Source organism: Chiloscyllium plagiosum, unplaced genomic scaffold, assembly GCF_037043375.1.
Source record: "Chiloscyllium plagiosum isolate Xiang-an unplaced genomic scaffold, Cpla_swu_hap1 HiC_scaffold_2, whole genome shotgun sequence".
NCBI classification, from domain to species: Eukaryota; Metazoa; Chordata; class Chondrichthyes; order Orectolobiformes; family Hemiscylliidae; genus Chiloscyllium; species Chiloscyllium plagiosum.
This window is the reverse complement of record NW_028270140.1, coordinates 84,967,928-84,981,450: the sequence shown is the minus strand read 5'-3', so window position 1 is coordinate 84,981,450 and position 13,523 is coordinate 84,967,928. Positions and strand designations below refer to the sequence as shown.

General features: G+C 37.1%; 1 protein-coding gene across 4 annotated transcripts in view; it reads left to right on the top strand.

The window, feature by feature from the left end:
* prr16 (proline rich 16) overlaps nt 1-9,729 on the top strand; it is a 248,938-nt gene extending 239,209 nt beyond the window's left edge. For all 4 annotated transcript variants that reach the window (XM_087998304.1, XM_043711545.2, XM_087998270.1 and 1 more), the window contains one exon: nt 7,962-9,729. The gene's annotated coding sequence lies outside the window, so the exon portion shown is untranslated. The remainder of the gene's footprint in view (nt 1-7,961) is intronic.
* Nucleotides 9,730-13,523: the final 3,794 nt, after the last annotated feature.

Below are 13,523 nucleotides of genomic sequence, written 5' to 3'. Positions count from 1 at the left end.
GTTGTGAATGTTTACTTTAAATAGTGACCTCTGGGATAGTTCTTTGCCTCTCGAATTTTAACAGATTATGGTGTGAGGTGAACTTTTTTCTGTGTGGCTGGTTTAAATTAGCAGAGGGGTTTACCCTGTGCCATAACAGTGTGGGAGCTTTTGTCCGTGATTTGAACAGGTTTAGACAGATCCAGTCTGAGATTTGGTCAGATTTGAATAGATTTGGGGTACGAAAAAGTCCAGTAGATTTAAACATTTGCAGGTTACTGTCCTAGATCTTTAAATAAAACGTAGGTGAGACAATTTGTTTAATTCTGGTGACTTGTGATGGGTTAAATTAAAAGTGAGAGTAATGGCTCTTAAAATTGCTAAAGGCGCTCTGGGGTTTGAAGTTGATTCTTAAATTTGCCAAGAAAGTTTAGTAGGAAAGAAAAAGGCCCTACTTTTAGAATTGCCAAAGAAGTTAGATTTAGGTTTAACCAAGGACAAAAGTAAAGCTGAAATTGTAAGGGAGTTACTCAAACAGGTAAGTGTTGTAGAGTTAGAAAAACTTAAATTACAATTGAGGAAAATGGAGTCAGAAGATAAAGGGAGAGAGAAAGAGGAAGAAGAGAGAGAGAAAAAAGAGAGAATGTTCTTAGCTGAGCGATAGAGAAAAGAAAGGGGGAGAAAAAGAGAGAAGAGAGAGAGGAAAGAGAGAAACAGTTCTTAGCTGAGCAAAAAGGGAGAGAATTTGGACTTGAGAAGTTGCGATTTAGTCATCAAAGTCAAGTTAATAGGATGGAGATTAAAAGAGAAGGTAGTAACATTAATATTTCTTTCAAATAGTCGAATGCCTCCTGGCATTGTCCTGTAGTAACATATGTAAATATGTCAAAAGTCTGCCACGTTTTGATGAGATAGATGTTGAAGCCTTCCTTATTTCATTTGAAAAATTGGCTCGGCACATGGGGTGGTCCGAGGATTTATGGGTAATGCTAGTTCAGACTAAACTGGTAGGCAGAGCTAGTGAGGTATTTGCTGCAATATCAGATGAGAGATCAAGAGATTATGAAGAGGTCAAACACAGTATTTTAAGAGCTCATGAATTGGTACCAGAAGCATATAGACAGCAGTTCAGAAACATAAGGAAGGAATTAGGTCAGACTTAAGTGGAGTTCAAAAGAATTAAACATAGTCATTTGATAGATTGGTGAGGACTTTCAAGATAGATAGGACCTATGAGGCACTAAGAGAGATTATTCTGCTGGAAGAATTTAAAAACTCACTTCCAGAGTTGGCAAGAATTCACATGGAGGAACAGAATGTTCAGCAAGTGAGAAGAGCAGCAGAATTAGCGGTTGAATACATGTTTGTAGAGTTTCTGTCCAGAATTTCATATTGCTTGGGATAGAAGTTGGGAGAAGGGGAGATCCTACACTACAAAAGAAAGAATATAGAGCACTGGTAAGACTTTACCACAGGATAAAAAGAAACCTAAGCGGGTGGAAAGGAGGTGAAAGGTCTAGGGTGTTTCCATTGTGGTAAAATGGGACACGTAAAGTCACAGTGCTGGTTGTTAAAGAAAGGCACTGTGGGAAAAGTTGTCAAAGAAGCTAAGCCAATAGCATTAGTGAAAGTAGTAAAGTATACTCCAAGAAGAGCCAAAAAGCTGCAGGAAGTGCATAGCCTAGGCATGCTGGGTATGGAGTTAGTATCTGATCTCGCTAAAGAATTCTCCTCTGTGGGTAAAGTTTATTTAGAAAGAACAGAGGAGAAGGACAAGCCAGTTACATCATCAAGGTGGACTTACTGTGTGGTTACTGGCAGGTACCTTTATCAGAGACAATGAAAGAAATTTATGTGTTTGTAACTTCAAATGGACGATATCAATTTAAAGTGATGCCATTTGGAATGAAGAACGCACCCGGCACATTCCAAAGACTCATGAACAGAGTTGTGGCTGAGTTAACAAACTGTGCAGTCCATTTGGACCATGTAGTGATCTCCAGTAAGCCCTGGAAAGATCACATGGTAGAGTTGGCAGAGCTCTTTGAATGACTACAAGAAGCAAAACTGGTTGTAAATTTAAACAAAACTGAATTCGCAAAAGCTGATGAGGCATTCTTGGAACATAGCATCAGTCATGGAAAGTTGACCCCCATGGAACACGAAGATGAAGGCTATTGAGGAATTTCCATGACCAACCTTCAAGAAAGAGGTGCTTTGATTCTTGGGACTCAGCTGAATCTATTGGAACTTTGTTCCAAACTTCAGCAGTGTAGTGGCACCATTAACCGATTTGATGAAGAACACAAAGTTTTGGTGGACAGGACAATGCCAGGAGGCATTCGACTATTTGAAAGAAGTATTAATCGCTGTACCAGTTTTAGCTACACCAAACATTTTGAAACTTCTCAAAGTCGCCATTGATGCTAGTGACTTTGGAGTTGGAGCTGTACTGTCGCAGGAAGATGATGATGGGATTGAACTGTCAATTGGCTTCTTTTCAAAGAAACTCAACAACCATCAGAGGAAATATTCCATGATAAAAAAGGAACTATTGAGTTTGGTACTGGCCTTACAACATTTTAACGTGTATGTAACGAACAATGTGTCAGAGACAGTTGTGTACACGAATCACAATCCTCTTACATTCTTGAAATGCTTAAAAGACAAGAATATAAGACTATTTCAATGGAGTCTTATGTTACAGACTTTTAATATACGTATCGTACATGTTGTGGGTTGTAAACATGTAATCACAGGTGCGTTATTGCAGATTTAGCTGATAAAGTATAGATAAGATTGGTAACTATTCAATATTATATAAACATACATGGGAAGAGGTTAATATGAAGTTAGATTAAAGTTGAATGTATGACATGATAATGTAGTTAAGGAATATAGAAAAATAAATCAAGCCGTCTTTTCACTAGGATGGTTCATTTGTTCTTAAGGGGGAAGGTGTTATGAAGGTGTAGAGGTGTCCTTTGAGAGTTGAAAAACTAGCAAGGACTAACAAAGTACAGAGAGTCCTGAACAAAGTAAGAATATAACACTTGGGAAACAAATAACGACAGATGAGTTGCCATGAAACAAAAACAAATTCAAATTCGGCCAATCAGTTTAAATTATGTCCCAAGATACCAAAGTTCAATCAAATTTGAATTTAGTATTTTGATCATATTAAAACCAATAAAATGATTTGACGTTTTGGGGCATAAAACTGGATATTTTGAACAGTTAGAGGAAGAACCCAAGGACATGCACAAATATATACTGCTAGTTTAAGAGATCTCTGAAAGATACCTGTCTATAACAAACTTGTCAGCAGAATATTGAAACTGACCTAGAGAAAATCTAAAGAGGAAAATTAACAGAGCTGACTGGTTTTTTGAAAAGTGATTTTTGTTTTAATCTTATTTGGGACTTTTTACCAGACCAGTATTATAGAGTGGGAGATAAAGATGGGTTTAAGAGAAAGGAGTTGTAAACACTTGATGGTTTTAATATTCTCTGTTGGACTTAAAGAATAATATTGTTAATGTTTACTTTAAATAGTGACCTCTGGGATAGTTCTTTGCCTCTCGAATTTTAACAGATTATAATGTGAGTTGAACCTTTATCTGTGTGACTGGTTTAAATTAACAGAGAGGTTTACTCCATGCCATAACACTGGTGCAGACAGTGAGACTCCGAACCCAAGGCCCAAGATCCACATGCTGTTTCTCAGCTTCCAGCATCCAGGTTATTTTGGCACATTGCAAACAACATCCAGATTCTCGGCAGCTACTTCTTTTCAGCTTATAGTATTAGGCCATCAGATCCAGGGGGCTTGTCAGCCTTAAGTCCCAATTGTATTCCCATTAGCTTTTCTCTACTGAAATGCCTCATGATTTTCTGCTAATTGTGAGATGTGTTTTGAGTCTTTTACTCCTGTAAAAATGAATACAAAACACTTATTCAAGCCTCTGTCATTTCCTCATTTCCCACTTAAATTTACCTTCCCAATTTAACGGACAATATTCACTTCAGCTACATTTAGTACTATTATTATTCTTATAGAACCCCTGATTATTTAAATTTAGATTTTGTCACAAGTATGTAAAAATACTGCAAAATGTGTTTTTTAACATGCAAAATGCAAAGTATCATCATGCTGTGGCACCAGCTTGGAACACTGAATATAATGAAAGATTTTACTGCAATAGAGTTCATCTTTCCCTCCTCTTCTTGTTACCCTCCAGTACTCCTCTGCTCACTTCGTACTTATTGCTAGTTTACTTTCATACACCAAATTTTCTGTCTTCATAATTTTTAAATTATCCTTTGCTAGATTTGAACATATTCTTAATATTCAATCTTACCACTATTGTTCACTGCATTGAGTAACTTTTCTTTAAATTTAATATCACCAGCAGCATCCTTAGTTAGCCATGGATGATGCAACCTCATGGTAGAGTCTTGCTTCCTCAGTGGAATATATTTTTGTTGAGAGTTATGAAATTGCTTCTCAAATGTCTGCCACTGCTTGTCTATCATCTTCCCTTTTAGCCTATTTGCCCAGTCTGCTTTAACTAATTCTGAGTTCATGTCCTTTTAAATGGTTTTATTTAATACAATAGTTATGGACCCACAGTTTTCACACTCAGTGTGAAATTCCATGACCCTTTACTATGAGATCTATCCTAAATAATTACATATTACCAGGTCTGAAATAACCTCTCCCTTGGCGGCTTCTCAAGTAAGTATTTTCCTAAAAAAACATTGTTTCACATGTACACTATGAACTGATTCTCCTGGCTATTTTGCCAATTTGATTTGTCTGATTAATGTGAAGATTAAAGTTGCCCATAATTGTTGCAGCATCTCTCTTGCAATTACTGAATTTATGGACTAACTCTGCAATGGTGAGGTTAGGCTTCCAGGCTGCGTAACACTATCCATGAGAGATTTGAAATTTCTGAGCCAACTACTACATGTGCATGGGTTAGGGGATTCTCTGCATCCCAAATCCCTTAGCAATGAAAGTCTGAATGTTAGTTGCTATTTCCATCAGAAGACCTGTGTCCCAGTAGTTATTCCACAGTATAAGATGAACAGAAATTCTTCATTATAAAATACTTTTTCTGAGAGATGCAAACTGTGCAAGATAGGAAATGGAATTGCCAAACTTCAAGTTCAGATTAACCTTGGACTGAATACATACACTTATTGGGTAAGAAAGTTTCTAATTCTTTAATTTTTAAAAACCAATTTAGCTAGCAACTACAGAAACTAAACAGCAGATTTCACTTTAATGACAAACTAATTTAGCTTAAATTTGTTTGTCACTAGCATTAAAGTGAAATCTGCCATTTAGTTTTGTAGTTGCTAGCTTTCAGTGGGCTTCTTTTTAAGTGTTAAATTGAAAGAGCAGCTTAACTAAGAATCTGCTGAAAGTGGATCTTCATTAATTGACTCAGAGAAATAATTTGTGCTGGGAGCGTAGAAAAATAGCCAACTTAGTGCAGCTTATCAATTATGTGTAATTTACAAATGTTGTGTCTCTCCAGCCATTCAGGTTTAGTTCCTTTTGGCTAAACAAAGCAGCTGATTAGGTGACTATTTTTAGTTGATAATGTCAAAGTAAGATTTTTAATTTTTGTTTAAATCTCTTTAATTTCTCTCTTAAGCATAATATTTTGGATATAATAGTGATGGTGGTGGTGGTTAAAAGTGTGAAGTGTGGAGATTTTGCATGTGTAAAGAGTGGGGATGCAAGAGTGATTAATGATTTAAATAAAAGATGACAGTATGAGTGGTGTGTTTAAGCTGCAAAATGCGGGAGTTGCTCAATACCAAAGCAATCCAGAGTGAACTGATCTGTGTAAAGAATTTGCAGCTGAAGCAGCTTTGGATCCAAATTGAGAAACTGGAGTGTGAGCTGCAAATATTGCACGACATCAAGGAGAGAAGAAGTTACCCAGACAGTTCTGTTCAGGAGGCACTCACATCCTTAGATTATGTCATTGTCCTTGATCAAAGATCAAGTTTCAGGAAGGTGCCACTGCAGATGAGTGAGGTCATGGAACACAAGACTCTTGAGGAGCCTTATTCCTTACAGTTGTCCAACTGTTCTGAAGCTCTTGCAATTTGTTTGGATGAGAATTAGGACTGCAGGGAAGATTAGCAAACTGACCATGTTGGTGGTGAGGAGGAAAGAAGTAAAAGCATAGATACTGTTCTCTACAGCTGTGAACATCAGTCCCAAATGCTGTGTGGCCTGCCTTGTGCCTCACTGAGAAGTAACTTGACAGTGGGGAGGGATGCAGTTATTGTCATATACATTGGTACCAACAACATTGATAGGACCAGAAAAGAGGTTCTGGTGAAAAATTAATAGGTTAGGAAGTAAATTAAAAAACAAGACCTCCAAGGTAATAAGCTTCAGCTTACCACTGAGACACAAGGAAACAAATATCAGGTACAAGTCAAAAAGTTAGATGTATGGCTCAAACATTGGTATGAGGGAGTTGATTTCATTTCATGGGGGACTGGTATCAGTATTGGGGTAGAAGGCATTTATTGTGGTGGGCCAAGCCTCTCCTAAACCATATTGGGACAAGTGTTATAGTGAATCAAATCAGAGCTGTAGAGAGGGGAAGTGTTCAGGACAGGGGAAATATAGGATTCCAAAACCAAAAGGATATGGCAGGGCAGCAATTTAGATAACAATAACATGAGTGTGACAGGAAGGGGCAAAGTGTGCAAGTATATAAAAAAAGCAGCAGGTTGCGTCAAAGGGGAAAACAATGGTTAAAAAAGGCAAAATGATTTAACTGGAGAGAGACTACAGAAAGATCCAATACAAAGTGATTTGGGAGTCCTTGTGCATGAATCACAACAAGCTAACATCCATGTTCAGCAGGGAATAAGGAAGGCAATTGGAATATTGATCTTTACACCAAAATGATTGGAGTACAAAAGAAGCAAGTCCTGCTTTAACAAGGCATTAGTCAGACCACTAATTTAGAGATGCTGGTTTTGGAGTGGGATGGATAGAGATAAAAATCACACAACACCAGGTTATAATCGAACAGGTTTATTTGGAAGCACTAGCTTTCAGAGTGCTGCTCCTTCATCACATGGTTTGGTTTCCTTACCTAAGGAGTGATTTACTGATATTGGAGACAATCCAGCAAAGCATAACTTAGTTGATTTTAGATAAGGAAGGGTTTTCTTAAGAGGAGAGGTTGAGTAGGATGGGTCTCTACTCTTTGGAGGTGACCCTATTAAAACATTAGAAGATTCTTAAGGGACTTATCAGTAGGTGTGGAGAGGTTGGTATCCCTAGTGGGGAGGCTAGAACCAGTGGACAGAACATCAGAGTAAGTGATCACCAATTTGAGACAGAGATGTGAAGGGATTTCTTCTCTTAAAGGGGAATCTGTGGAATTCTTTACTCCTGATGAGTGTTGCGTTGGGTAGTAAGGTATTATCAAGCCTGAGATAGACAGATTTTAATCAGTAAAGGAATGGGTGAAAGGCAGGAAAGTGGAGTTGAAGATTATCAGAGCAGCTATGATCTCAGACTTGATGGGCTGAATGGCCTACTTCTGCTCCCATGTCTTACTTCTGACTCCTACTTCTATTATGATACAAGCAGTAATGCCTGCTCTTTTAAGCAGGGAAGCAATCAGAATTATAGAGTTTATCCTTTCAGCTAACTTTTTTTTTCTTGAAAGACAAATGTTTGATGCTGACTCCATACTCTGATTTAAAAAAGAAATCACACTCGGAGATAATATCCGTCATCTTGATAAATGTAAAAATGTTGCCAGAAATTGACTTTTTCTAAATGTTATTGGTGGCAAAGTTATACACAAAATTGAGAAGTGAATTCATAAGAATTTTTGTTCAGTTAAAACAAATCTTGTCACTCTTTTAATGCAGTAAGTAATTCACCACCTTAGCAGAATTTCACCTTATTTCTTTTCTCCCTGCAGCTCCTTAAGACTGGAAGGTAAAATTCACATTTCGAAGATACATCAGCTATTTTTGGATTGGCCAGTGCTGCACTGTGACTTCAGCAAATAAGGCTCCTGACCGACAAGTCAAACAAAGGAGTTGACCCTATGGATTCACAGCATCATTAACGTCAGTGAGATCTGGACGGGATATTTTTCAGCAGTCTCTATTCAGACAGAAGTTCAACCTGAGCAATTGTTCCAATCCACAGTTTAGTTTGCTTCCAAATCACAGTGAAAACCTGAAGTAAATTTCTGACTTTTCTTTTCTCCCTGTTTTTCTTCACTCATTAAATATTTACGTGAAGCAATGCTTAAGAAGATCAGCCTTCATACAATCGGTTGCAAAAGCTCTAATCTTGCAATTTGTCATAAAACTAATCCAGCGTTCTCAATCACTCCATAAAAAGAAGTAAAATAAAATCATTAACACGTTTGAGAAACTAAACGAAATCCTACAAGGGGAAGTTGATAAATTTCTTGTGCCACGTGAAACCAAGGATATGTTTACATGGCAGTGAAATTAATTCTACATGTCGAGAACCATTGAGAAGTGACAGAAGCTTTTTACTGTTCACAGCAACAAGTAACATCTCCTGTCTTGTGCTCATTCTTTAAGCCATAGCAAATGAAAGCATCAAATGCTGATGGTGATTGTGGCATTCCCTCCTTTGTCATCATTTCAGGTGATAATTCCAGGACATATAGCTATTGCCGATGTTCAAAAACTGCATCTCAGTGCTCTTCTAATATTTGCACTGTCACTTTCATTCAGGGTAATGATGTGTGGAGTTACTTGCACAGATGGCCTCATGAGATCTGCAACAAAAATGCAGAATCTTGCTGGGCTTTACCAACTAAAGAATATGATTTGCACTTCTCTTCAATTCCCATGGGTGGAATCTATATAAAAAATTAAATTGTCCTTCATCTCCTTTCCAATCTTATAAAATGAAATGAAGCCTCAAAGCTGCACAGTGGACAATAGAACAAATGTTATCTCCCTCCCCCACCTTATATATCAGATTTTATATAGTACGTGAAACATTGGACAATAAAGGAGAACAATTCATGCAGGACTTGACAGACATTGACTATACTGTGGATTTAAAAACAATGCATCAATTTGTCACAATGTTATGAAATGCATTTGTTATTTTAAATGGGATCTGCAGGCTTTATAAGTGTAATGGAACTTGGATTCAGAAAGAATGCACAGCTATTGACACGTAAAGCACTTTAGTTACATTTTTAAGTTTTGTATTTTTATAAGTCACCATTATTAACCCTGGTTTGGCTGTCATTTGAAGATTTCAACATTACTCATCATGCTTATGTTTGTATATTCTTATTTGCAAGCAGATAAAAGTTTTGTTTTACTTTTAAATAACTAAAACCTAAGAAAGTAATGTATAGATTTTAAATAGAAGGCTTCAAGATATATTTCTTCTACTAATGAAAAATGCACACAATGTATTTTGTAATTTTAGAGTTTTAAAATTGAAAGAGGTTATTTTATTATTAAAGGCCTGGTATACGATATTAGTTAGAAAGCAAGTAACAGAAAGAAAACTTTTCATGTTCTTTCCTAAATCAGAACAGCTTGTCATAAAAAAAGCAACAGGAAAAAAAGAAAAATACAATCCTTCATGTAAATGTTCAGATTTACAATTCTCTCTAGGTTTCAGCATACACATTTTCCTGTGTTAATCAAGGAATAATCCAACATTAAACAGTTTTCAATAAACTGGTCTAAAGTGAATGTTTGCGAATTTACTCCTTTCAGAGGTATGAAATATTTTACACATTAAATGAGATTTTTTTATGCACTTTGATTCAAGACTTGAAATACTTCAATGTTTGTTATTACAGAATCACTACACCATTAAATCAAATTGCATGACAGGATTTTAAAAAAAGGTTTAACTTGATGGCACTTATTTTATAAACATAACAGTGGGAATCTTACATCTTTCATCTTTTGGAGTTGTAGAGTCATAGAGGGCTAAAGCACAGAAAAAGGATTTTCATTCCCTCGAGTCTTTGCCAGTTAAAAACAACCACCTAACTATTCTAATCCCATTTTGACCATTTGGTCCAAAGCTTTGTATGCCTTGGCATCACAAATATAAATCTAAATACTTCTTGAATGTTATGAGGGTTTCTGTCTCTACCATCCTTACGAGCTGGGAGTTCTGGATTCCCAACATCCTCTGGGTGAAAGATTTTTTTCCTCAGAGTCCCTCTAAACCATCTGACTCTTAACTTAAATCTCTGCCCCAGGTCACTGAACCTTCATCCCAGGGGAATAATTCCTTCCTATCGATCCTGTCTATGGACCTCATACTTTTTTATACATGGCAACCATGTCTCCATTCTGTCTACTCTGCTCCAATTGAAACAACACAGGTATATTTAATCTTTCTTCATAGCTAAGGCTTTTCTGTCCAGGCAACATCCAGGTAAATCTCCTCTACACCAATGTAGTCACATCCCTCCTATAATGTGGATTCCAGAACACACACAATACCCTTGCTATGGCCTACTCAACATTTTCTACAATTTCAGCACCACCTCCCTGCTCTTAAAGCCTATGACCATTATTTTACTTTTACCCATTATTGCACCAGGCCATTTTCTCAGGTATGTTTGTCAGCTGCCTAAAAACCAATATTAGGTTCCATCCATATGAGAACAAAGGGCCTAATATCTGTTTTAGATCCTTAGATAGAGTGGAGAGGAAAAAAGAATCAAACCTGTGCCATTCTGAATTCTTAAGATCATCACAACAAATGAACTAACTACCTCCAAAAAAGAAGTACTTTGCACAATTCCACAGTAGTTGTCAGTGCAGGCAATTCTTCCACTTCTTCCTGCCCCACCAAATTCCTATTGCCACTCTCTCCACCATCTGGACATAACTCAAAGATGCTATTGGTGAGGTAAGCAACTCAAAATTCAACTATGTTCAAGTGATGACCAGTTTATGAAGGTTTGATAAGTGTTGACAATTCATTCAAGTAACGCATTGAATCCAAGACTGATTTTAAACCATCCACATGCCTCCCAGAACGTTGCCATTGGTAAATTGCCCAAAATGGACCATAGCCAATTTCTAGGGGAAAATCTGATAAAGGTCTTCCGTCCATGGGTAAGATTTCAACTGTTCATAATTTATATAAGAAAATTGTAAACCTGTTTATCAAGATTATATAGAATATTTTAACATTAAAAAATGCATGAATAGATTTTACCCCAGGTAGAGCATTATTATTTTGTAAATATTTTAATTTGACTGAATCACTAAGAATTGAAAATGCCCATTCATCTGGATAAAATTACATTGCTCAGTCCATGGCCGACAAAACTTTATCACAATGGCAAAATCGGCTTCTATAGTTGGTATTAAATCATCAGAGCAGTTGGTTTTTGTATTTTTTCTAACCTGCAAGAGTTAAACTTTTCTCAGTTTAATAGCTCTGGTAATCTGCTGATCGAGGCACTAGGCCTCAGAGAGATGGATATATTAAGAACTGTAAAAGGTATTTTTTTCACTGGTTGAACCAGAAATAGTTCTTCTGAATATCCACATTTTAAAGATGTCAAAGCCATTGTTTTGTAAAAGTATTCAATTCTAACATTTAGTTAGAAACATGAACATTAGATGCTACAAGTAAATATTCAACACGGATAAAAACGTATAACTTCTACATTCACTTCTAGCATCAATCTATCCATGCTACAAACCATTGTTAGGTTAGGTGAGTGGACAGATGCATGGCAGATGCAGTTTAATGTGGATAAATGTATGGTTATCCACTTTGGTGGCAAGAACAGGAAGGCAGATTACTACCTAAATGGAGTCAAGTTAGGTAAAGGGGGAGTACAAAGAGATCTGGGTGTTCTTGTACACCAGTCAATGAAGGCAAGCATGCAGGTACAGCAGGTAGTGAAGAAAGCTATTGGCATGCTGGCCTTCATAACAAGAGGGATTGAGTATAGAAGCAAAGAGATTCTTCTGCAGCTGTACAGGGCCCTGGTGAGACCGCACCTGGAATATTGTGTGCAGTTCTGGTCTCCAAATTTGAGGAAAGACATTCTGGCTATTGAGGGAGTACAGCGTAGGTTCACAAGGTCAATTCCTGGAATGGCGGGACTATCTTATGTTGAAAGAGTGGAGCGACTGGGCTGGGATTGTATACCCTTGGGTTCAGAAGACTGAGAGGGGATCTGATTGAGACGTATAAGATTATTAAAGGATTGGACACTCTGGAGGCAGGAAACATGTTTCCGCTGATGGGTGAGTCCCAAACCAGAGGACACAGCTTAAAAATAAGGGGTAGGCCATTTAGGACAGGGATGAGGAGAAAATTCTTCATCCAGAGAGTGGTGGCTGTGTGGAATGCTCTGCCCAAGAAGGCAGTGGAGGCCCAGTCTCTGGATTCATTTAAGAAAGAGTTGGATAGAGCTCTCAAGGATAGTGGAATCAAGGGTTATGGAGATAAGGCAGGAACAGGATACTGATTGAGGATGATCAGCCATGGTCATAATGAATGGTGGTGCAGGCTCGAAGGGCAGAATGGCCTACTCCTGCACCTATTGTCTATTGTCTCTTAATGTCAATGACTTGTAGAATGCAGTTTTTATAATTATGAACAAAAGGCTAAAACTGAGTAATGATGCATGTAGATTTACACACTAGGGTGGTGTCAGAGCACAGGGGAATTGCAAATGTTAAATCCCTATCAGGAAAAGTGTGTAAGGATAAAACTGGTAAGTACAGGCCAGTCATTTTAATTTTTGTGTTCAGAAAGCTTTTCAAAATGATAATCCAAAATGAAATTATCATCACTCAGAAAAATATCAATTGATTTGATAAATCCAACTTAGATTTATTAAAGGCAAATAATGTTTTAATAACTTGATTGAGTTTGGTGTTGAGAAACCAAATTTGGTTAATAAAGGTAATGTAGGGTGTGTTGTTTATATGCACTTCCAATAGGCACTCCATAATTACTGAATCTCACTTCATTAATGCTCAATTTTCTATTCTCCTAAGCTTTAGAGAGCATCTAGATGTGACAATTCCTGTCATGAAAATCCCAATGGTTACCTGACGACTCCAGCTTGCTGTTCTGGACCTTCATCTTGGACAGCAGCTTGCAAAATATAAACATACAAGTTAGGAAAGGCCAATTGGCCCTTTGAACCATTCATTAAGCTCATGGCTGACTTGATTTGCATGTCAACTCTACATTTCTGCATATTCTCAATAATCCTTCATCCACACTGCTTTAAAAATATTTAAAGGTTCTACTTTCACTGCCTTTTGAGGGAGGGAATTCCAAAGACTCAGAGAAAAAAAATGTTTCTTATCTGTGTTTTAAATGGGCAATTCCTTATTTTTAAAAATGACCCCATTCTAGATTTTCCAACATGGGGAGACATTTTTCATCATCCACATGGTCAACTCCCCTTTTTTTAATAATTATATTTTCTAATCCATCTGCTCAGAGATGTTATTGTACATTTCTGGAGCAG